This window comes from Felis catus, chromosome C2 (genome assembly GCF_018350175.1).
Source record: "Felis catus isolate Fca126 chromosome C2, F.catus_Fca126_mat1.0, whole genome shotgun sequence".
In the NCBI taxonomy this organism is placed as follows: Eukaryota; Metazoa; Chordata; class Mammalia; order Carnivora; family Felidae; genus Felis; species Felis catus.
In genome coordinates, this window is record NC_058376.1 from 50,417,548 (window position 1) to 50,445,044 (window position 27,497).

A 27,497-nucleotide genomic window follows, 5' to 3' on the forward strand; every position below is an offset into this window, starting at 1 on the left:
ACCTAACGACATCTCCAGATTGAAAGTGAGATTGAGAACCATCTATTATAATATGGAGGTCAAAAAAAAAAAAAGCCAAAGTAGCCCTACTAATATCAGGCAAGTGACAAGAGATGAAGAAAGGCACTATGTCATAATAAAGGGGTCTATACAACAAGAAGATGTAACAACTGTAAATATTTATTCCCCCAACTTTGGATTAGCCAAATACATAAATCAATTAACAACTAACAAAGAGTCTCATTGATAATAATACAATAATAGTAGGAAACTTTAACACTCCATTCACAGCGATGAACAGATCATATAAGTGGAAAATCAAAGAGGAAACAATGGCTTTGAGTGATATACTGGACCAGATTGACTTAACAGATATATTCAGAACAATTATCTTAAAGCAACAGACTACACATTCTTCTCAAGGGCACATAGGACATTTTATAGAATAGCCTACATACTGAGTCAAACAAATACAAAAAGAATGAGGTCATACCATGTATGATTTCTGACCAAAACACTACGAAACTTGAAGTCAACCACAAGAAAAGAAATTGGAAAGACCACCAATGCATGGAGGTTAAAGAGCATCCATAGAATGAATGAGTTAACCAGGAAATTAAAGAAGAAATTAAAAACACATGGAAGCAAGTGAAAATGGAAACCTAACAGTCCAGAAACTTTGGGATGCAGCAAAGGCAGTCATAAGAGAGAATGAATTTAGATTTATAGCAATACAGGACTACCTCAAGAAGCAAGAAAAGTCTCAAATACATAACCTAATGTTATACCTGAAGGAGTTAGAAATGGAACATCAATAAGGTGTGAAGGTGGTACAAGAAGGGAAATAATAAAGATCAGAGCAAAAATAAATTATATAGACAAAACAAAACAGAAAAGATCAACAAAACTAAGAGGATGTTATTTGAAAGAATTAATAACATTGATAAACCCATAGCCAGACTTACCAAAAAGAAAAAAGAAGGGACCCAAATAAATAAAATCATGAAAGAGGAAAGATCACAACACCAAAAATACAAATTATAAGAGAATATTATGAAAAATTATATGCCAACAAATTGGGCATTCTGGAGGAAATGGATAACTTCCTAGAAATATATAAACTACCAAACAGAAACTGGAAGAAATAGAAATTTTAAAGAGACCCATAATCAGCAAGGAAATGGAATCAGTCATCAAAAATCTCCCAATAAACAAAAGTCCAGGGCCAGATGGTTTCCCAGGGGAATTCTACCAGACATTTAAAGAAGAGTTATTTCCCATTCTTCTGAAACTATTCCAAAAAATAAAAAATGGAAGGAAAACCTCCAAATTCATTCTATGAGGCCAGCATTACCTTGATTGCAAAACCAAAGACCCCACTAAAAAGAATTAGAGGCAAATATCCCTATGGAACATGGGTGCAAAAATTCTCAAGATGATACTAGCAAATTGAATCCAACAGTACATTAAAAGAATTATTCACCACAAATGGGATTTATTCCTGGTATGCAGGGCTGGTTCAATATTTGCAAATCAATGTAATATACCACATTAATAAAAGAAAGGATAAGAACCATATGATCCTCTCAATATATGCAGAAAAAGCATTTGACAAAATACAGCATCCACTCTTGATAAAAGCCCTCAGCAAAGTAAGGATAGAGGGAACATACCTCAACATCGTAAAGGTCATATATATAAGACTCATAGTTAATATCATCCTCAATAGGGAAAACTGAGAGCTTTACTTCTGCAGTCAGAACAAGTTAGGGATGACCACTCTCACCATTGTTATTTAACACAGTAATGGAAATTCTAGCCATAGCAATCAGAAAACAAAACGAAATAAATTGGCAAGGAAGAAGTCAAAGGTTCACTATTTGCAGATTAAATAATACTCTATGAGGAAAACCCAAAAGACTACAACAAGCAGGAAGATGGTGGCATAGGAGGATGCTGGGCTCACCTCGTCCATCTGATCACTTAGATTCCACCCATATCTGCCTAAATAACCCAGAAAACTGCCAGAAGACTAGCAGAAGGGACTCTCCGGAGCCAAGCGTAGACAAGAGGACTATGGAAGAGGGTAGGAAGGGTGGAGAGGCGGTAGTGCTACACAGACTGGCGGGAGGGTGTGGGGATGGTGGAGGGGCAGCCCACTGTGCAAGGCAGAGCTCCTGAAGTCTACCTTGCAAAAACAGAGGGGCTGGACTGCATGAGTTCTGACAGCCAGCAGGACTTAACATCTGGAATGTTAAAAGTCAATAGCTCTGCTCTCAGAGAGCAGGGAGGGCGAGAGGACACCGGGAGGGAGAGTTGTTGAGTCCCAGGAGACAGAGCTCAGCTCTGCAGGGAAAAAAAGGTGCTGGCAAGTGCCATATCCCTCTCCCATCCCCCAGACAAAATTGCAAAGGGAACAAGTTACCATCACCCAAATTGCTTGCACCATGCAAACACCCAACGCTGTGCTTCTGTGGATCCATCCCTCCGACGGGTCTGCCTCCCTCCCGGTGTTGCAGGGACCCTCCTTCAGGGGACCACCTATGGCAAAGCAAGCTAATCCTGCCCCTCCCGCCCCTGTGCACCTTGCATATCCACCCTGGCTAGTACACCAGATCCCATGGAAGCAGCACCACAAACCTGGCAGTGTGCAAGTAGCCCAGACAGGGGTCACACCACTCCACAGTCAGTCCTGCCCCTGGGAGATGGGAAGATAAGGTACAGACCAGTTTGACTGTGGCCCCAGGGGTGGGCTGAGGCACACATCAGTTCTGACTGCAGCCCCGCCCACCAAAACAAGTTACTCCAGACAGCACAGGGGAAGTGCCCTGCAGTTTGGAGCCACTACAGGGACTACCCAAAATGATGAAACGGAAGAATTCTCCTCAAAAGAAACTCTAGGAAGTAGCGACAGCTAATGAATTGATTGAAAATGATTTAAGCAATATAATGGAACAAGAATTTAGAATGATAGTCATAAAATTAATCTCTGGGCTTGAAAAAAAGCATAGAGGACAGCAGAGAATCTATTGCTACAGAGATTAAGGGACTAAGAAATAGTCATGAGGAGCTAAAACATGCTATAAATGAGGTGCAAAATAAGATGGAGGCAGCCATAGCACGGATTGAAGAGGCAGAGGAGAGAATAGGTGAATTAGAAGAAAAAATTATGGGAAAAGAGGAACCTGAGAAAAAAAGAGATAAAAAAAATCCAGGAGTATGAGGGGAGAATTAGAGAACTAAATGATGCAATCAAACAGAACAAATTCCAGAAGAAGAGGAAGAGAGAGAAAGGGGCTGAAGGTGTACTTGAACAAATCATAGCTAAGAACTTCCCTGATCTGGGGAAGGAAAAAGGCATTGAAATCCAAGAGACACAGAGAACTCCTTTCAGACGTAACTTGAATCTATCTTCTGCACAACATATCATAGTGAAACTGGCAAAATATAAGGATAAAGAGAAAATTCTGAAAGTAGCTGGGGATAACGGGCACTAACTTACAAAGATAGACACATAAGACTAGTGGCAGACCTATCTACTGAAACTTGGCAGGCCAGAAAGGAATGGCAGGAAATCTTCAGTGTGATGAATAGAAAAAATATGCTGCCAAGAATCCTTTATCCATCAAGTCTGTCATTCAGAATAGAAGGAGAGATAAAGGTCTTCCCAAACAAACAAAACCTGAAGGAATTCATCACCAGTAAACCAGCCCTAGAAGAGATCCTAAGGGGGATTCTGTGAGTGAAATGGTTCAAGGACCACAATGTACCAGAGACATCACTACAAGCATGAAACCTACAGACATCACAATGACTCTATACCCATATCTTTCAATAATAACACTGAATGTAAATGGACTAAATGCTCCAACCAAAAGACATAGGGTATCATAATGGTTAAAAAAACAATACCCATCTATTTGCTGTCTACAAGAGACTCATTTTAGACCTGAGGACACCTTCAGATTGAAAGTGAGGGGATGGAGAACTATCTATCATGCTACTGGAAGTCAAAAGAAACCTGGAATAGCCATACTTACATCAGACAAGCTAGACTTTAAATTAAAGGCTGTAACAAGAGATGAAGAAGGGCATTATATAATAATTACAGGGTCTATCCATCAGGAAGAGCTAACAATTATAAATGTCTATGTGCCGAATACGGGAGCCCCCAAATATATAAAACAATCACAAACATAAACAACCTTACTGATAAGAATGTGGTAATTGCAGGGGACTTTAATACCCCACTTACAACAATGGATAGATTATCCAGACACAGGATCAATAAAGAAACAAGGGCCCTGAATGATACATTGGATCAGATGGGCTTGACAGATATATTTAGATCTCTGCATCCCAAACCAACAGAATATAATTTCTTCTCAAGTGCACATGGAACATTCTCCAAGATAGATCACATACTGGGTCACAAAACAACCCTTCATAAGTATAAAAGAATTGAGATCATACCATGCACACTTTCAGACCACAGTGCTATGACACTTGAAATCAACCACAGAAAAAGTCTGGAAAACCTCCAAAAGCATGGAGGTTAAAGAACACCCTACTAAAGAATGAATGGGTCAACCAGGCAATTAGAGAAGAAATTAAAAAAGATATATGGAAACAAATGAAAATAAAAATACAACAACCCAAACGCTTTGGGATGCAGTGAATGCAGTCCTGAGAGGAAAATACATTGCAATCCAGGCCTATCTAAAGAAACAAGAAAAATCCCAAATACAGAATCTAATAGCACACCTAAAGGAACTAGAAGCAGAACAGCAAAGGCAGCCTAAGCCCAGCCGAAGAAGAGAAATAATAAAGATCAGAGCAGAAATAAACAATATAGAATCTAAAAAAACTGGAGAGCAGATCAATAAAACCAAGAGTTGGGTTTTTGATAAAAACAACAAAACTGATAAACCTCTAGCCAGGCTTCTCAAGAAGAAAAGGGAGATAACCCAAATAGATAAAATCATGAATGAAAATGGAATTATTACAACCAATCCCTCAGAAATACAAGCAATTATCAGGGAATACTATGAAAGATTATATGCCAAAAAAACTGGACAACCTGGAAGAAATGGGCAAATTCCTAAGCACCCAAACACTTCCAAAGCTCAAACAGGAAGAAATAGAAAACTTGAGCAAACCCATAACCAGTGAAGAAATTGAATCAGTTATCAAAAATCTCTGAACAAATAAGAGTCCAGGACCAGATGGCTTCCCTGGGGAATTCTACCAGATATTTAAAGCAGAGATAATACCTATCATTCTCAAGCTTTTCCAAAAAATAGAAAGGGAAGGAAAACTTCCTGACTCATTCTATGAAGCCAGCATTACTTTGATTCCCAAACCAGACAGAGACCCAGCAAAAAAAGAGGACATAGTCCAATATCCCTAATGAATATGGATGCAAAAATTCTCAATAAGATACTAGCAAATCAAATTCAACAGCATATAAAAAGAATTATTCACCATGATCAAGTGGGATTTATTCCTGGGCTGCAGGGCTGGTTCAACATTTGCAAATCAATCAATGTGATACATCACATTAATAAAAGAAAAGATAAGAACCATATGATCCTGTCAATTAATGTAGAAAAAGCATTTGACAAAATTCAGCATCCTTTCTTAATAAAAATGCTCAAGAAAGTCAGGACAGAAGGAACATACTTAACATCCTAAAGGCCATTTATGAAACTCCCACAGCTAATATCATCCTCAATGGTGAAAAACTGAGAGCTTTTTCCCTGAGATCAGGAACACGACAGGGATGTCCACTCTCAACGCTGTTGTTTAAGATAGTGTTGGAAGTGCTAGTATCAGAAATCAGACAACAAAAGGAAATCAAAGGCATCAAAATTGGCAAAGATGAAGTTAAGCTTTCACTTTTTGCTGATGACATGATATTATATATGGAAAATCTGATAGACTCCACCAAAAGTCTGCTTGAACTGATACATGAATTCAGCAAAGTCGCAGGGTACAACATCAATGTACAGAAATCAGTTGCATTCTTATACACTAATAATGAAGCAACAGAAAGACAAATAAAGAAACTGATCCCATTCATAATTACACCAAGAAACATAAAATACCTAGGAATAAACCTAACCAAAGATGTAAAAGATCTGTATGCTGAAAACTACAGAAAGCTTATGAAGGAAATTAAAGAAGATACAAAGAAATGGGAAAACACTTTGTGCTCATGGATTGGAAAAATAAATATCGTTAAAATGTCAATACTACCCAAAGCTATCTACACATTCAATGCAATCCCAATCAAAATTGCGCCAGCATTCTTCTTGAAGCTAGACCAAGCAATCCTAAAATTTTTATGGCACCACAAAAGACCCCGAATAGCCAAAGTAGTATTGAAGCAGAAGACCAAAGCAGGAGGCATCACAATCCCAGACTTTAGCTTCTACTACAAAGCTGTCATCATCAAGACAGCAAGGTATTGGCACAAAAACAGACACATAGACCAATGGAATAGAATAGAAACTCCAGAATTGGACCCAGAAAAGTATGGCCAACTAATCTTTGACAAAGCAGGAAATAATATCCAATGGAAAAAAGACAGTCTCTTTAACAAATGGTGCTGGGAGAACTTGGCAGCAACATGCAGAAGAATGAAACTAGACCACTTTCTTACACCATTCACAAAAATAAACTCAAAATGGATAAAGGACCTGAATGTGAGACAGGAAACCATCAAAACCCTAGAGGAGAAAGCAGGAAAAAAACCTCTCTGACCTCAGCCACAGCTTGTCTTACTTGTCTTAGTTGACACATCTCCAAAGGCAAGGGAATTAAAAGCAAAAATGAACAATGGGACCTCATGAAGAGAAAAAGCTTCTGCACTGCAAAGGAAACAATCGACAAAACTAAAAGGCAACCAACGGAATGGGAAAAGATATTTGCAAATGACATATCAGACAAAGGGCTAGTATCCAAAATCTATAAAGAGCTCACCAAACTCCACACCTGAAAAACAAATAATCCAGTGAAGAAATGGGCAGAAAACATGAATAGACACTTCTCTAAAGAAGACATCCAGATGGCCAACAGGAACATGAAAAGATGCTTAACGTCACTCTTCATCAGGGAAATACAAATCAAAACCACACTCAGATATCACCTCACACTGGTCAGGGTGGCCAAAATGAACAAATCAGGAGACTACAGATGCTGGAGAGGATGTGGAGAAACATGAACCCTCTTGCGCTGTTGCTGGGAATGCAAATTGGTGCAGCCACTCTGGAAAACAGTGTGGAGGTTCCTCAAAAAGTTAAAAATAGACCTACCCTATGACCCAGCAATAGCACTGCTAGGAATTTACCCAAGGGATACAGGAGTGCTGATGCATAGGGGCACTTGTACCCCAATGTTTTTAGCAGTACTTTCAACAATAGCCAAATTATGAAAAGAGCCTAACTGTCCATCAACTGATGAATGGATAAAGAAATTGTGGTTTATATACACAGTGGAATACTATGTGGCAACGAGAAAGAATGAAATATGGCCTTTTGTAGAAACGTGGATGGAACTGGAGAGTGTTATGCTAAGTGAAATAAGTCATACAGAGAAAGACAGATACCATATGCTTTCACTCTTATGTGGATCCTGAGAAACTTAACAGAAGACCATGGGGGAGGGGAAGGGGAAAAGAAAGTTGGACAGGGAGAGAGCCAAACCATAAGAGACTCTTAAAAACTGAGAATAAACTGAGGATTGATGGGGTTGGGAGGGAGGGGAGGATGGGTGATGGGCATTGAGGAGGGCCCCTGTTGGGATGAGCACTGGGTGTTGTATGGAAACTAATATGACAATAAATTTCATATAAATAAAAAAATAAAAATAACACAAAATATTACTAGAACCATACACGAATTCAGCAATTGCAGAATATAAAATCAAAGTACAGAAATTTGTTTCATTTCTACACACTAATAATGAAGAAACAGAAAAAGAAATCATGGAACTAATCCTATTTACAACTGTACCAAAAACCATAAGATACCTTGAAATAAACCTAAACAAAGAGGTAAAAGATCTATACACTGAAAACTATGGAAAGCTTATGAAATAAACTGAAGATGACACAAAGAAATAGAAAAACATTCCATGCTCATAGGTTGGAAGAACAAATATTGTTAAAATGTCTATTTACCCAAGGCAACTTACACAATTAAGGCAATCCCTATCAAAATACCACCAGCAGGGTACCTGGGTGACTCAGGTGGTTAACTATCCAACACTTGGTTTAAGCTCAGGTTATGATCTCATGGTTTGTGGGTTTGAGCCCTGCATTAGCTCTGCACTGATAGTGCATGGCCTACTTGGGATTCTCTCTCTCCCTCTTTCTCTCCCCCTCCCCTGCTCACACAGGCATGCCTTCTCTCTCAGTCTCTCTCTCAAAATAAACTTTAAAAACAAAATATCACCAGCATTTTTCATAGGCCTAGAACAAACAATCCTAAAATTTGTATGGAACCACAAAACACCCTAAATAGCCAAAAAAATCTTGATAAAGAAAACAAGGCTGGAAGCATCAAAATTCCAGACTTCAAGCTATATTACAAAGTTATAGTTATCAAGATAGTGTATGGTAATGTCACAAAAACAGACACATAGATCAATGGAATAGAATAGAAAACCCAGACCCACAACTATATCGTCAACTCATCTTCCACAAAGCAGGAAAAAACATCCAATGGAAAAAATTCTCTTCAACCAACAGTGTTGGGAAAACTGGACAGCAACATGAAGAATAAAACTGGACCACTTTCTTACATTACACATAAAAATGAACTAAAAATGGATGAAAGACCTAAATATGAGACAGGAAACCATCAAAATCCTAGAGGAGAACATAGGCGGTAACGTCTTTGACTTCAGCTGTAGCAGCTTCTTACTAGACATGACTCCAGAGGCAAAGGAAACAAAAGCAAAAATGAATTATTGGGACTTCATCAAGATAAAAAGCTTCTAAAGGGAAGAAAATACTCAATAAAATGAAAGGGCAGTCTACAGAATGGGAGAAGATATTTGTAAATGACATATCTGATAAATGATTAGTATCCAAAATCTATATAGAATTTATCAGACTCAACACCCCAAAAATGAATTAATTCAGTTAAAAATTGGACAGAAGTCATGAATAGAAGACATCCAAAGAAGACATTTAGATGGCTAATAGACACTCATGATCAGGGGAATATAAATCAAAACCAAGATGAAGTACCACTTCACACTTTTCAGAATGGCTAAAACTAACAACACAGGAAACACAGATGTTGGCAAGGATGTAGAGAAGAGGGAACCCTCTTACACTGTTGGTAGGATTGTAAAATGGTGCAGCCAATCTGGAAAACAGTATGGAGGTTTCTCAAAAAGTTAAAAATAAAACTACCCTACGACCTCACAATTGCACTACTAGGTTTTTACCCAAAGGATACAAAAATATATTGATTTGAAGGGGCAGAGGCACTCTGATGTTCATAGCAGCATTATCAACCATAGCCAAATTATAGAAAGCCCAAATGTCCTTTGACTGATGAATGGATGAAGAACACGTGGTATCTACACAATGGGATATTATTCAGCCATCAAAAAGAATGAAACCTTGCCATTTGCAATGATGTGGATGGAGCTAGAGTGTATCATATTAAGAAAAATCAGTCAGAGAAAGACAAATACCATATGATTTCACTCATATGTGGATTTTAAGAAACAAATAGATGAATATAGTAGAGGGGAAAAAACATAGCAAAGCAAACCATGAGATTCTTGTTTTTTTAATGTTTATTTGTTTTTGAGAGAGACAGAGTGCAAGTGGGGGAGGGCAGAAAGAGAAGGAGACACAGAATATGAAGCATGTTCCAGGCTCTGAGCTATCAGCATAGAGTCTGAAGTGGGGCTGAAACCCACAAACTGTGAGATTGTGACCTGAGCTGAAGTTCAACGTTTAACCGACTGAGCCGCCCACGTGCCCCAAGAGACTCTTAACTATAAAGAATATACTCAGTGTTGATGGGGGGAGGTCAGTGGGGAGTGGGCTAAATGGGAGATGGGTATTAAGGAGCACACTTGTGCTGAGCACTGGTTTTGTATGTAAGTGATGAATCACTAAATGTTACTTCTGAAACCATATTATACTATATGTTAACTAGCTAGAATTTAAATAAAATTTGAAAAATAAAAAATAACAAAGCCTCAGCTATCAGAGATGAATAAGGTTTTGAGATCTAATGTACAGCATGGTGACTATAGTTAATTATACTGTATTGTGTACTCAAACTTTGCCAAGAGAGTTCATCATAAATGTTCTCCTTCACACAAAGACAAAACTATGTGAGGAGATAACTAGATATGTTAATTGGCCTGATTGTGGTAATTATTTAACAATTATTTGTGTATCAAAACATCACATTGTATACCTTAAATATATACTATTTGTATTTGTCCAGCAAACCTCAATAAAGGTGAAAATAAAGAAATATAAACATCAAATAAGTAAATAAAATTGTATGGAACCACAAAAGGCCCCAAATAGCTAAAGAAATCCTAAGAAACAACAAAGTAGAAGGTATCACACTTCCTGATTTCATGCTATACTATAAAGCTATTGTAATAAAGACATATGGTACTTTCATAAAAATAGACAGGCCAATGGAACAAAATCAAGAGTCCAGAAATAATCTCAAACAAGAATGGTTAACTAATATTTGACAAGAGGCCAAAAAAATTCAATGGAGATAAACAGTCTCTTCAATCAATGATGCTGGGATAACTGAATAATCATATGTAAAAGAATGAAACTGGGCCCGTATCTTACAACACTCATAAAAATTCACTCAAAATAAATTAAGGACTTAAATGTAAGATCTGGAAACATGAAACTGTAGAAGAAAACATAGGAATAAAGCTCTTTGACATGGATCTCAGTAATGTTTTTTCTTAATGACACCTAAAACACAAACAACAATATAAAAAACAAGTGGGTATAGGAAGAAATTATCAAGAACACATGACCACTGGTTGGTGTGTGAGATGGACATGGGCAAAGGCTCTTTGCCCTTCCCCTGTCTTTGGAATGTGGGTTCTGCATGCCTTTCCCATTTCCAAGGGCTACCCTAAGGACAGAGCCTTGAGATAATGATACACTGTTGAGAGTATCTGGATTGTGTACCTGACTAAACCCAGTTATGGCCTCTTTATAAACTTTTAGTGTGAGTGGGAGGGGGGTCCACTTGTATTGCTGCCACACAAGACAAGCCTTGTGTGTAAATTCCCTTTGCTTATTAAACTTGCCAACTATCAATCTGGAATTGTCTGCCTCTTTGGTTTCTCCCTGCCCTCTGAGAATGGGGGCCAGTTTCAGATTACAGCTGGGAAGGTCCTAAAGGGGTTACAAACCTTCAGTAGGACTACAGCAAACTAAAAAAAAACAAAACAAAACTTCTGCACCCCAAAAGAAACTATTAACAAAGTGAAAAGACAACCTCTGGAACAGGAAAAAAATATTTATAAACCATTATAAACCATACATCTGATAAGGGGTTAATATTTCAAAACATATAAAGAACTTCTACAACTCAATAGCAAAAAGAAATCCAATTTAAAAATGGGCAAATGACCTCAATAGGCGTTTCTCTAAAGAAGACATGCAGAAGGCCAACAGGTGCATGAATAGATGCTCAACATCACTAGTCTTTAGGGAAATGCAAATTAAAACCACAATGAGCTATTTCTTCATGCCTATTAGAATAGTCATCAAAAAATAAGAGATAAATGCTGGCATGGATGTGGAGAAAAGGGAACACTTGTGTATTATTGGTAGGGATATAAATTGGTACAGCCACTATGTAAAACAGTATGGAGGAGTCTGAAAAAATTAAAAATAAAATTACTTTATGACCCAGCAAGTCCACTTCTGGAAATAATCCAAAGAAAATTAAAACACTAACTTATAAGGTATCTACTCTGTCATGTTCATAGCAGCATTATTTATAATAGCCAAGACATAGAAAGAACCTAAGTGTCCATTGGTGAATGGATATATATATACACATATGTATATGTATACACACACACACACACACACACACACACACACACACAATGAAATTTTATTCAGCCATTAAAACAAACAAGGAAATCCTGCCATTTGTGACAGCACGGATGGACCTTACCTTACCATTACATTAAGTAAAATAAGTCAAAGAAAGACAAACACTGTATGCTCTCATATATAGAATCTAAAAACAAATGAGCAACAAAAAACTTTGAAAAAGAGATCAGACTTGTGCCTACCAGGAGCAGAGTGTGTGTGGAAGGGAGGAGGAATTGAAGGAAGGTGATCCAAAGATACAGACTTCCAGGTATAAGATAAATAAGTACTAGAGATGTAAGGTAGACATGATGACTACAGTTAACATTTTTATATGACGTACAAGAAAAACGTTAAGAGTATATCCTAAAAGTTTTCATCACAAGGATAATTTATTTTTTTTCTTTTCTTTTTATTGTATCTATATGAGACAATGGATGTTAGCTGAACCTATTGTAATGATTTCACAATAAATAAAGCAAACCATTATGCTGTCTTGTAGGCAGACATTCCTGAGGAGTATCCTCTGATATCTAAACAATGCAGTTTTCCACTATAGCACAATTTTTTCCTATGTACCCTTTAATTAAACTTCACTTTTGAGTAGGAAGAACTAGATGTATGGCAGAAATTAGTAACGAATTCCTTAGCACAATCAGTGCATTGTTCTTGGAGAATCCCTAACTTTTACTTCTTCAGACCTCAAGCTCTCATGCTAACGGTACACCCAGCAGGCTTTCCCCTTCCGTGATTGTTTCCTATCACCACAAATGACATTGCTAATTCAATCCAAATTAATCCTTCATATATTTTATGAAGTAGAACACATTTTACTAAATTTATTTATTTATTTATTTTTTTTACAGAAAATGAAACTAAGACACAAAGATCTGTGAGTAATCTGATATGGGGTACAGTGCATGACTAGACCTTCATATCAGAGAGTTCCAACTTACACTTTCTTTCCCTTAAAACAGGCAGTTGCATTTATGCCCATGATCCCATTTCAAGGCCAGTATCTGTCTAAACACATTTTTATGGCAAAATTTAGAAGAATTTTTTTTTTAAATTTTTTTTTAATGTTTATTTATTTTTGAGACAGAGACAGAGCATGAACGGGGGAGGGGCAGAGAGAGAGGGAGACACAGAATCGGAAGCAGGCTCCAGGCTCTGAGCCATCAGCCCAGAGCCTGACTTGGGGCTCGAAGTCACGGACCGCGAGATCGTGACCTGAGCTGAAGTCGGAGGCTTAACCGACTGAGCCACCCAGGCGCCCCTAGAAGAATTTTGAAGTAAAAACCAAACCAAGCACCTCTCCCCTGATAAAAGAACACGGGTTCTGAAGAAAGGTGTCAAATATTAGCTAATACTTATTACCTATTTGACAGTGTGTGTTGCATTATAATTTTGAGTATTGGATGTATGCTTGGTCATGGTAAGTCATCTTCCTTCTCTGCCTTAGTTTATTGATTTTTGATGTCTAATCATTAGGGTTTATGTCACTGCCTATTTGTACACCCATCAGATATTTCACTAAAACAGAGGATATATTTTTTTAATCTGCAGTTCTCTATTAATTATGCAGAAATTAGGGAAAGAGATTTCATTTTGAGAATCTGACTAGAAACTATATTTTCTTCCTTTTTGATGTATCATCTTTTGGATACTAGCTCTCACCCAAGGCATTGGAGAGACAGTCTCCTTCTAATCACATTAGGTGATTGGTACCTAGGTTCCTACCAGCCCAGTAGGTTGCTGGGTAGCTTTCATTCTTGCCTACTGCTTCCCTCACAGATTGCTGCTTTTGTGAAGATAAGAGCTTTTCTCACTTTTTTTTTCTTGAGAGAGTGTAAACATTATGGTTTACTTTTCCACTCCAAATGTCATGTTGTAGTGAAGTTATTAGAATCATTTTTCCCCCTAATATGCACACATGAGAGGTCATTAACAGTTTCATGTAGAACTTTACTGCAGGCTGATCCTCATTAAGAATCATTTTGCAGGACTCATTGCTTGACATAATTTAGTGTTGGATCAGCAGAGCTGGAGTTCATTTCTCAACAAAGAAGTTACATTTTAACCACCATCATCATTGCATACAATGTGTATATATTTTTAAATGTTTATTTATTTTGAAAGGGAGAGAGAGAGAGAGAAAGAGAGAGAGAGAGAGAGAGAGAGAAGAAGGGATACAGACAGAGAGACAGAGTCCCAAGCTAAGCATGGAGCCATATGCAGGGCTCAATCTTGTGACCATGAGATCATGACCTGAGCCCAAATCAAGAGATGCACACTTAACTGACTGAGCCAACCAGGCACCCCTATGATGTATTTTTATTGTATATTTATTATACCTACTAGATGTAAATTCTCAGTTGGGCACTGGGAAGGATATAAAAGTTTATAATGAACTTACAGTAAAATAATGGAGATGTGTTCAGAAATTACTGTAATATAAGGCAGCATGTTTTACAATACAAGAGTACTGTTACTACTAAGTACTATGGGGTTCTGGGAAGAGAGAGTTCATACTTTTATATTTCACATGATTTGGGTTGGGCTTTGAAGGATGAGAGAGATTTTGAGAGTCAGAGATAATATCATAAGTAGACGCATATCATTAGTCAGAATTGATGAAACCCAAAATATGTCAAAAGAAATGGAAGTCATTCATTTACTTGTAGGGTAGATTGTATCTAGGAGGATAGGATAGTGTGTTTCTAAAACAGACAAAGGGGAGACAGGGAGGAACTTCAGTAATCTATTGAGAATTTATACTTTTCACATAAGCAATAGGGTGTCACTAAAACATTTAAGCAAGATATTGTTAATGTGATATTATTTTAGAAGGGTTCATTTTTGGCATTGGACAAGATGAGGCTGTGAAGGGTTGGCATAAGAATAGAGCAAGGGAGTCCGAGGAGGGAGGGTTTTGATTGGTTTGTATGTAAAATCAGGTAAAAAGTGAAAGATTGATTTGGATGAACATATGTTTGATTTTATATGTCAGGAAGAAGTATGGCAGAAATAGAAAAGTCAAGGAAAAGGACACATGGAAAGGAAATAAAATTAATTTAAGACCTGCTGAAATGGAGTATCATAGGACATCTAGACCAATGTATATATCTAGGAATATAATTAGAATCTAGGTGGCAGGAAGGGTTAATAATAAATATTTGGAAATCTTCAGTATATAACTTAGGGTTGAATTTATGAGACCCTATTAAATTACTTAGTAACATACATTTGTGCACATTTACACACACATTTTCTTCTAAGCTCCAAATTCAACTCTTCACATTAAAATAATACCTCATTCATCTGAACTACTCAAATAAGAATTTTGTGATCATTTGAAAGCAGCTATGCCATCTGTGAAAAACATAACTTGCCAAGTAAATCCACAGGGTAATCAAATTTGTAGATTGGGGAAAGGAATAGTAAGCCACTCAAGAGAACAAATTGTTTTCAAATATTTAAATGTGTTAGAGGAAAGCAGTCATTACAAAAAAAAGGAAGAATCACATATCTTCTTTAATAGATTGCAAACGTCCAGAGGTCAAGAACAACATTTTATATGTAGATCTGGCATACTGATTAAAATACCTTGAGTATTAGAAAATATTTGTTGACTGAAGAAATAATTGGCTACGCTATTTCAACTACTCCTCCCAACATATGCAGCAGTGGTTGGTAGCAAAACGCAGAGTTTGTCAGACACGGGACGGAGCACTGGCTATAGCACTTACCACGTACGTGAAAAAATAAACATGTAATTAGAGGAATAGCTATTCCATAGGTTTATAATGAGGGATAAATAAAATAATGCATATGAAGAAAGTAATGAAAAAAATAGTTTAGTCTCAGTAAGTCTAAGATGAAAACTCAATTTGATAATGTATATTAAAAAAATTTTTTTTTACATTTCTTTTTGAGAAACAGAGTGAGACAAATTACGAGCGGGGGAGGGGCAGAGAGAGAAGGAGACACAGAGTCCAAAGCAGGCTTTAGGCTCTGAGCAAGCGGTCAGCACAGAGCCTGACGTGGGGCTAGAACCAACGAACTGTGAGATCATGACCTGAGCGGAAGTCAGACGCTCAACCGAATGGGCCACACAGACACCCTTGATAATGTATATTAATAGAAAGTCACCATTCCTGTTACTCTAGACTCATTCTACTCCTAAAGAGGATGTAGATAGCTATGCATTGATTAGGTTACAATTTGCTGACTGGCTTAACGCTATCATTCAGTGGAGCTTCCACTATTCTGGCACTCACAGGTGGCTAAATTTTGGCATGCTTTCTTTTTAAGGAGAGTCTGGAGAACAAAGTCAGCTTTAGAGGCACCTTCACTTTCAGATCTGTCCCTCAGTAAGGACATCTAAGGTCAAAGTCCAGGATAGCTTCATTCCAGGTATGGGTGAGGGTCATTTTCTTTAGCTATGATGTTCGTGAGCTGGCTTCCAAAAGCTGTTATACTGTGCTTGGACTTTGCGCCACTAGAATTGCAGGAGTTTAGTTTAATATTACTACGGATTGAGAGGATTTTTAAAAGAGGCTCTCATACCACTGTCAGTTCCAAGTCTGTGAGTTGACTCTGGTCTGAGTAAAAGAAGCCCACCTATTTGTCTAGTCAAGACATAAGAGACGATATAGCATTTGTGGCCAGATTTCATAGTCATATAGAATTAAAAGGGGGAGAATAGAGAAGTTAACATGATTTCACTTAATCAGGAATTTGAGATATTATCTCTCTTCCAATCTGTGTTATATATTTATATATTCATTGGTTCCCTTTGCAATATAGTACTTTGTTAGTTTAGTTTCTGTAATGATGTGTATACAAAACCAGATAAACTATCTATAGTAGGAATTCATAATTTATCTATAATATTGTGTGTTCCATATTTATTGAGTATATTCTCTCTGTAAGTCAATATGCTGAGAATTCTGAAGCAAGCCAAAAGGAATTTGATATGCATTGCCCTTATGAAATTTTAAGTATAAATTGAAAGAAAGTCACATAAATAATACACTAAGATGAGGGTAAATAATATTTTGAAATGTGAGAATGATGATTACATTAGCATAAAAATAGATTCCATAGCTCCTTGAAATAGAAGGTGAAGTATTCATTTATAGACACATGTAGGTGGGGATATTTAATACTCAGTTGGAATTACAAGGCTGAGATTGTGAGAAAGGTCAGTGTTAGAGCACAGCAAGCTATGGAGTATATAACCCCAAAGTAAACAAATCCATAAAAGTAAAAATTTTAAAGAAGACTTTTTCTTGGATAGGAGTGTAATATACTTTTTAAACAAGGTCTCAATTATTCTTTGGCAATTCATTCCTTGAAAAACTATTTATTGAGCATTTACTGTGTGTCAGGTAATGTGTGATATTGTGATAAACAAAATAATCTATAATCCTGTCCTCAGGGAGTTGACAGTCTAATAAATGACACACAAAAAATAAGCAAGTGAAAAAATACGCGTATTATATGGAGATAAGAACTTTGAAGAAAAATAAAGCAATGTAAGACAGAGAACACTTGAAATTGGGGAGGAGGATTTCTAGTTTGTATAGAAATTTGCTGAAAAAAAATTACAAAGCTTGAAAGGTGTGAAACATGTGAATACCTAGAGAAAGAACTTTTCTAGAAGAGAGGATAAGGCATATAAAGTCCCTGAAGTGGAGACATGTGTGGGATAATCCTGTTTAAAAAAATACCAAGAAGGCTAATGCAACTGAAATACAGTCATCAGGTGGAGAGGAGTGAATGCTGAGAGGGCTATAGTAGGTGGAAATATACTGTAAGAATGTTGACTCTTTCTCTGGGTGACATACCACTTTGAGCCAAGGATGAGTAGCATGATCTGATTATAGTCTTACTGTGTGTACACTGAAATCAAGGAGACAAAAGACAAGGCAAGGAGAGGAGATAAAAGTTGATGGCAATAACTCAGGCACAAGATAAGGATGGCCTGGCCCAGCCTGTTAATACACAAGTGGCTAAAAATAATGGTTTCAAGGTACATTTTGAAGGTTAAACAAGTTGAATTTGCTGATTTATTGAGCATGTGGTTTGAGTGAGAGTCAGAATTTTTTTCTCCAGGCAACTGGAATACGTGGGGCTACTGTTTATGAAGATGGGAAAGAAAACACATTTTGGGAAACATTTAGAGTTTTGTTTTGAAGATTTTAAGTTTGAGATGCCTACTTTATATCCATGTAAATATGTCAAAAGTCAGTTTAGTATTTGTCTGGATGAAAGTCAAGTCTAGAGATACAAATGTGATAGCTGTCAGAGTATAGAGGGTATTTAAAGCCTTGAGATTTTAGGACTATAAAGACAGTGGGAATACATAGTAAACGAAGCATCCATGTAGTGGATGAGGGATCCCAGGTGTCTCCGATGTTTACAGAATTTGAACAGGAAATTTTAAACTTAGAAAATACACCCAGTTAGTAAGGAGGAAAACCTGGAGAAAGCCCTGATTTAAAATGTGAGTAAAGTTGTGTGTGTGTGTGTGTGTGTGTGTGTGTGTGTGTGTGTATTTTTAATGGAGAAACGATTGACCTGTTGTATCAAATAATGCCCATAGTCCAATTAAAATGAAGATTAGGAACGGACCATGGGAGTTGGTATTGGGAAAGTTAATGATGATTTGACCATTAAGTGGGCATGAATGAGTTCAGCTAAGAAAGAGTGGGAGCAGTGTGATACAAGGCATAGAATTTCCCAAAATGATACTCTGTGCTCATTCAGGGTTGCCTGCTGTACTGAAAGAATGTCAGTACTTTCTCCAACAGGGGGATTTTATCATCCAGTAAGCCCCAAGTACAATTCCACAAATAACCAACATTCAAATCCAATCACACCAAAGTTGTCTATTTCCCCACAAATAAGGAAACTTTCTTAAATCAGAAAATAAAATAGAACATAATGTTTATCCACTGAAACACAGATCTATCCTGTTGACAAGAAAACTGAGTCAGGTTCCTGCATGGCTCTACGGAATGATTGGTGCATGATGAAAAGTTGCCTCCTTTCTTTTGCTGAACTCAATCTTGTAAGTTTCCCTTTCCTCAATAAAACCTATTCCTTAACCCATACTGTGTGATGTAGAATATGTCTTACTCTCTGAAGAATAAAAGTATATGACAGATTTTTTTGAAAAATGCTATAATATTCTTTTCCCTGAATCCATGTTTCTTTGAAATGTAATTTTTCAGGTCTTTGCATAAAGATGTGGAAACTTTTCTACTCCTTGATTCTGAGCTTGTTTTGACCAGTAGAATGTGGCAAAAAGTGACATTATGCCATTTTTTTCCAGTTTTATTTATTTGAGAGACACAGAGACAGTCCAAGGGAGGAAAGAGCAGAAAGAGAGGAAGAGAGAATCTCAAGCAGCCTCCATGCTGCCAGTGCAGAGCCTGAGGTGGGGCTCAAACTCACAAAACCGTGAGATCATGACCTGAGCCAAAACCAAGAGTCAGTTGCTTAACTGAGACATCCAGGTGCTCCAACACTGTGCCACTTTTGATGATACATCTCAAGAGGTATGGCACACTTTGGCTTGTTATTCAAGTACCTTGTGCAAATAAGGCCATTCTGGATATGCCAGATGATTTATCAGCTTACTGAAGAAGTATGAATGAGCCCAATGAAGATCAGCAAAAATGCCCAGATGATGGTAGGCTTATGATAAAAACAAATTCTTTTTTTAGTTTTATGGTTTTATTAACACAAATATGATATGCACATAAGCTGTCTATTCATTTTCTTCACTGTGCAGTCTGGCATTGGGATTCGTGACTCTGATGGTCAGCTGGGCTGCCCTTTCCACAATGGTTTTACAGTTCTTGGAGGAGACATTGTGAGCATCCTCTGCACAGTAAGATTTGTTGCACATCAGCAGCACCTCAAGCTCCTTGACATTGTGGACTAGGAACTTCCGGAAGCCACCAGGCAGCATGTGCTTTGTTTTCTTGTTGCTCCTGTAACCAATGTTGAGCATCAAGATCTGGCCCTTGAATTTTCTGCAACCCTATTGTCAATGCCTCTGGGTTTCTGCCAGCGTGCTTAATTTTGACATATTGGTCTGACTGGTGCCAGATGAACTTCTTGGTACTCTTTTTAACAATCTTGGGCTTCACCAGAGATCTGAGGGCAGCCATGATGCCAAGTTATAGATGGCTGCCCAAAACAAATTCTCTTTTATGACACTAAGTTATAGTCTGGTTTGTTACACAGCAGTAGCTAACTCTTATAGAGAGCAGATAGAAAATGTCTTTGAGCTTTCCATAAAGGGATAAAGAGAAATGGAGCAGTAGTTAAAGAAAGTTATGAGAGCAATATTTTTTTTAAATCTTGGCATAAGTTAAAATTTACTTTATATACTATTGTAAAATGAAAGGGAAAAATAATTTAGAATACAGAACCATTAGAATGTAAATTTTTGAGGTTTCTTTTATTCACAGTTTTTATCTCCAGGGTCTAAAACAGTGTTTTGCATATTACAAATGCTAAATAATATTTTTTAAAATAATCAGTGAATACAGGAAAATATATGGGCACATCTCTGTATGAATGATCTAATAATATTTTAAATTCTGTATATTAAATACCCAAACTCCTATGGTTATCCACAAAATCTTGTTCTTCTCAGAATTATACTCATGAGTTTCATTTCTATTCACTTATTTATTTATATTTGTGAGGTAAGTTGTACATGCCAGATGCTGGCTTAATTGCTGGGAATGCCGCAGAGATCCTAAGAAACAAGGCCAATTCTTTCAGGAAGCTTGCTATCTTACAGTAGAAGAGAAATAAAAGCAGAAAAATAAAATCAGAAGTATTTAATTAGCTACAATTGTGACAAATAATGTAAAAACTCATAAGTTATTTAATAAGGGTTCTATTAAAGGAATTATTATTCTTCAGTTGAATTAACCAGAAATTTAAGAAAACCTTCTATCCCTCTTTTCTCTCTTCTCCTATGCTCAATGAAATCAGAATAGATTCTCAACTCTTTCTTAAATGTCCATTTCACTGCTTGGTATCAGGGACCAGATCTCAATATATGTTTCTTGAACTATTTCAAAAGCTTTCCAATAATCTTTATCTTTCCCTCATTTGAATCAAGTATATCCTGTGTGAAAATCCACAAAAAATAAAGTTTCTCTGTATAGTTCTTTAAGATCTAGCCCCAAGCTAATTTTCCAAACTCTTTTTAAATGCATTCCTTTACTTCTAGCTTAAGTTGATTCATAAACCCATATTCCAACACAGTCCTTCATTTTCGAACTTAAATTGATTTAGAATATTCATTCAGTATTTGCAAGATCTATGCTTTTTGTGAGTGTGGTTCCTCTTCCTCAAAACTGCTTAATCTATTAACTATTGAAATTGTCTGAATTCTTTAATAGACTAATATAATCCTATCATTTCCATGCTATCCATATTGACCTTGTTGTTTTGTAATTGCTAAGCATTTTCTCTGAGCTTATTTTTAATTATTGAGTATAAAATGTGTCATGCTTTACTTTGTATTGGATTTTAATATTTTCAATTGCATTTCAAGCACTATGTTTTGTGTTATTCATTGGCAAAAATTACACTTTGATTGTATTTGAGAATACCTATTCTGTTCCACTGTGCTTACTAGATGTCCAACAGCTAGGTCCAATTTATTGATTTTAGAATGCCATGTCAATTATAATTTCTTAACTAGGACTCAATTGTCCTAATCCAGAAGTTTGTAGGTATTCATAAATCATAATAGGTAACTTAAAAATATTAACTAATTCCAATTTTATTAATAAGGACAAAGGAAATGATACAGTCTACAGAAGACAACTTTGAGTACACAGACAGATAATGCATTAGCCCTGTGTTGGGGATGCAGGGAGAGTGAGGAGTAGATATGGCAAACAGAAAATACTGTATTATTTTAAAGGGTCAGAAATTACAGCAATATTTCCAGATCTTTCCCCACTGTTGACAAAGTATAATTGATCTCATTTAGGTATATACACATTTCTACAAATAGTATTTTCCCATGTGTCTGAAATTGTAAGCAGTAATTATATCTAAGATAAAAGGAGACCCTATGTTTCTTTGTAACTTATAAGGGTGAGGGGAGAATGAGAAATCTAAGCCATTTTCTTTAGAAGATGAGTGGAAACAGAAACAGTAACGCTAAAGATGGATATTTTAAACAGGCAATGCTACTCTGTTAGAGTCATGGCTGTAATTTACAATCTCTGACATCACTTCACTTAGTATGCAAATATTATCATTTTATCTGATTAATATTACTCTTACATCAAAGGCTGTTTCTGCATCTGTAACAGGACAGCTGAATGTGGCCAGAAAGAACACTGTACTGTTTTGATTTTTTATTCCATTTTAAATTCAAGACAGTTCATCTTTAGTGCTGCTGCGCAGTCCTGCCACATTTCTCTCTTTTAATTCATCTCACCTTCTAAAATTTGACTGTTTCCAGGCTAAGTCTTGGTATCTATTCTCTTCTTTACTTACACATGACCTTTTATTATGTCATTCCATCTTGTGCCTTTAAATCTTTTGTTTCTGCTGATATGCATATTTTCATATCCAGTTCAAACCTGCTTCCTGACCTACCAACTTCTATACAACTGCCTGTTCAGTATCTTCATCTGTACATCTATTAAGCACCTCACATCCAACATGTCTAAACATGTCTCCCCAAGTGTATTTTTTTTTAATTTTTTTAGTGTCTATTTATTTAAAATTTTTTTTTAATGTTTTATTTATTTTTGACAGAGAGAGAGAGAGAGAGAGAGAGAGAGAGAGAGAGAGAGCGAGCATGAGCGGGGGAGGGTCAGAGAGAGAGGGAGACACAGAATCTGGAGCAGGCTCCAGGCTCTGAGCCATCAGCACAGAGCCTGAAGCTGGGCTGGAACTCACAGACCGCGAGATCATGACCTGAGCCAAAGTCAGACGCTTAACTGACTGAACCACCCAGGTGCCCCTCCCCAAGTCTATTTCTTCTACAACCATCTCTACACTGTGAAATAAACTCATTCCAGTTGGTCAGATCAAAAATACTTCCCTCGTTTTTCTTTTTGATTACATCCTATGTCAGCAAATCTGTTAGCACTACTTTCAAAACATACACATAATCAAACTGTCTTATGTCTGTAACTGTAAACTGTAGCATGGCATTGTTATCATCATTGTCCTAGCCAACATCTGCTCTTTCCTCAAATTATTTCCATTACCCCAAGTGCTTGAAACAGTTAGAAATGTATTTTATCTCAGCTCCAAATCTACTCTTTGGTACCTAATCTGTGATACTACACTTGTTTTCTTTTCCTTTTTTTTTTTTTTTTTTGCATCTCTCCTTTATAGTGAACATAAGACTAAGCTCTATCAGTCGAGAATGTTGGAGGGATGCTATAGAAGAAAATGGGCTTTCCCCCCACCCCCTGATTCTCATGTATTGTGTTTTTGGAAAATACTACTGTCACATGCTTTGCCAGTGGTGTGGGAGTATGAAAATATTTGGTGGTGCTGTTTCCAGCCATGGACCTAGGATGCTCTTTTCTGTGTTGACTGCCTTCCTGGTACCCTTCCAATATGGAGACTGCATGTTCCTGGCCTCACACCCACAACTGCTCTCGGACTCCCTCTGCATGTATGCTTACCAGTCCTAATTTACTTGTGCCCCAGAGGGGTTTTTCTTGCTTGCCCAGTGATGACGAGCCAGTCCTGTTCCTAAGTTCCAATGAACTTCTTGACTATACAACAGGCTACAGAGGTCCAACTTCCATTTGAGTGGAGGGGGGCCTCCTTATAAGTTTGTTCTTCCTTAGGTCTGCTGCCTTAGCCCTTACCCTTTAGAGTTCTCTTTACCTCATATGTACTCTTCTATCCTTGATTCAGAGGTAATTTTTATATTAAATTTACACTGTTCAATTAACTGTGTCCTTTCAATCTCCTCTTTGGACCCAAACTGATAACATTGCTCTCCCTGCTAGTTTTGTCCTACAGTCTCTTTAATTTACAGTAGTCACAGAGATTCTCTGAAAATTCAGACTTCAGATTAGGTCATTCCCTAGATCCAAGCACTCCGATAAAGTCCTATTTCATACAGAATATAACTCAAAGAGGCATTTATTATTTGGCATCTACTCTTACTCTCTCTGGTGCACGGACTTCCTTGCTTTTTCTTGAAAACAACATACCAAGATGTTTTTATTTCAACATCAATGACCTTGCTATTTGCCTAACCTTTTGCCCAAGTGTCCACATGTCTCAGTACTTCATTTCCTCTAGTTCTTTTCTCAAAGTTATTTTCTCTGAGAGGCTTTTCCTGGATACTCGATATAAAACACCAAGTACCCCCCACCTCCATCCTGTACCAATCCAGCACACTGTCTCTCTGACCTTGATTTTCTTCATGATACTTTGGGCTATATTAAAAAAAAAAAAACTTGTTTTCAACAAAAATGCCAGGTAGAGATTTTGTTTTCTTTACTACTATTTCTTCAGCATCTAAATAATTCCTGACACATATAGGTGCTCAATACATATTTGTTGATGAGTGAATTTATTTTGGAGATTACTTTTGGGCACCTTCAGAATAATAAAGACAGAAGCTATCATTTTGGCTCGTAAGAGTCAAATGGGGTCGGATTTATTTTTAGTTTTAAGTCATTTGAGGACAAGGACAATGTCCTAGTCATACCCTTGTCTCTGATCTCAAGCATGGTCAATCTACATTATGTTTTTTTCTTCTTTAAAAAAAATCAACTTCATTGAAATATAATTGAAAAATAAAATGGAAAGATATTTATAGTGTACTTTGTGGGGATTTGATATACATGTACATTATGGAAGGATTCACCCCATCTAGTTAATTAACATCCATCACCTCACTTTGTTTTTGTTGTTGTTGAGAATATGCAAGTTCTATTCTCTTAGAAAATTTCAATTATACAATATAGGGTTATCAGCTGTAGTCTCCATGTTTTACATTAGGTCCTCAGAACTTGTTCATATTATAGGTGAAAGTTTGTGCAATTTACTAACCTCTGTTTCCCATGTCTGGTCCCCAGTCCCTACAACTACTTTTCTATTGTTTCTATGAGTTTGGCTTTTATTTTAGATCCCACGGATAACTGACACCATGTAGTCTTTGTCTTTGTTATTATGTAGTCTTTGTCTTTATTATGTAGTCTTTGTCTTTCTCTGCCCAACTTATTTCACTTGCATTATGCCTTCAAGGTCCATCCCTGTTTTTGCAAATGTCAAGATTTCCTGCTTTCCCATGCCTGAATAATACCCCATTGTATATGTGTATTACATCCTCCTTATCCATTCATCCATTGATGGACATTTAGGTTATTTGTCTTGGCTATCGTCAATAATCACTGCAATGAATGTAGAACAGCAGATAGCTCTTTGATATCTTATTTTAATTTCCTAGAAGTGGGATTCCTAGAAGTGGGATTCCTAGATATAGTAGTTCTATTTGTAATTTTTTGAGGAATCTCTATAATGCTTACAGTCTGTTGTTAAATTCAGGTGAAATTGGGGTGTCTGGATGGCTTAGTCGGTTGAGAATCTGACTTTGGCTCAGGTCATTATTTCATGGTTTGTGACTTCAAGCCCCACATCAGGCTTGGTGTGGTCAGCAAGAACCTGCTTTGGATCCTCTGACCCCTCCTTTTCTGCCCCTCCTTGCTTGCGATCTCTCAAAACTAAATAAACATTAATTTATTTTTAATTTCAGGTGAAACTGGTATGAAATAATAGCCTTAAAAATTCATCCTTTACATAATTAATTTTATAATAGCTTGATGCAGATACTGCTCCTTTGACTAATACATCTACAGAATCTCCTGTTTCCATTGTAATGGTGGTTCATAATATTTTTGATTTTTATCAAGTGATGCTAGTGTCTTAATCTAACTGATTTTTAGGTTGTGAAATAAACCAACATTAAGGCCACATGATTTAGCGTCAATCTGCTCATGTTGATGCATTCTTATGTGTTCTGAACTTTACTTTTGGTAACTCATAGTTTTTAGTCTTATAAAGTGGAACACTAACCAAATTTCCCCTTCTAAATTTGAGAGTATGAGATGGAATTATGTCAGTAGCAGGGACATGTGTATAAAAGTGATTTTTTTTACTGTTTATCTAAGAAAAAAATTACATTATAATTTGAAAAATTTAATTTATAATTTTCTGCCATAAAATGCATAACCCTTCAAGAATGAATTTTCTTCCCCCCCCCCATTCTTAAGAAATATTTCCAGAATGTCTAAGTGACAGCTTCCAAACGTTATTGTTCTCACTGGTGACTCCAGTTCAAACAGAATAAGATCCAAGAGAGATGTTAGAGGCAGAGATAATTAAGTAAAAGGGAGAACAATAGTACTGGGTGATAGAAGAACTGCAAAACAATCAAGCTCTGAAATGTTTAAGTTAATAGGAAAATTTCTTCTGCTATAGATCAAACAGTTCTGATAATCCCAGCCACTTTGATGTACTGGTAATATAGAGACCCTGAATGTGAGGGAAGAGTCACTATCCTTGCAGGCAACTCTAGTTAATCTAATTTACATGGAAGTTCTTCACTCAAGTAAAAACACAGGCATTTCGCAAGTATACCAATTATACAAATCTAATAGTGACCTATGTTAGAGTTAGAAATGTTAGAATTGTTGTCAAGTCATATAGTAGCAAAAATTTAGACCATTTGAACATTCACTATTAAAGTGCTTCAATAATATGCACCAGTTGGGAGAATGTCAGGTGAACACAGTTGGATATGAAAAAAATGCAATGATATGATTTTAATTGATCAGAGTTTTGAAAGTCAGAGTTTGCAAAATGAGTCTTTTCTGCCTCCAAAGTCATTTTGTTTATATAGATAAATATAATTTCTGTGACATTTATCAGCAAGTGATCATTATATGCATTTAGATTATTCAATATAACTTAAACTGGATATATAGAGTGAAGTGCAAAATTAATTTATGAGTATTCAGAAAATTCGGAATTGGTGCACATATGAACTTAGCCAAAATTATAGGGAAAAAATTGTCTAATTTGTAACTGAAGTGGCATACAGTGCTTGGTGAGACTGAAGGGCATGCAATTGCAATTCAGGATAGGTTGATTGGCACTAAAAATAATTGCAAGTACATAATGAGAATAAACTTCCTTGATGAAATAAGCAGATGATATATAGTGTCTAACAAGACAATAGGACATGTAATTGGATGATGTACCGTGTTTCTTGTTGTAGATTAGGTAAACGTGCACAAAAGTGTTACTATCATACACATCAAAATTGGATTTCAGCTAC

At 36.7% G+C, this 27,497-nt stretch overlaps 1 long non-coding RNA gene and 1 pseudogene across 1 annotated transcript in view; both read right to left on the reverse strand.

The window, feature by feature from the left end:
• Nucleotides 1–27,497, reverse strand: part of LOC109491699 — a 104,443-nt gene that overhangs the window by 31,338 nt on the left and 45,608 nt on the right. The gene's annotated exons all lie outside the window — the stretch shown is intronic.
• Nucleotides 19,566–20,393, reverse strand: LOC105260907 (annotated as a pseudogene).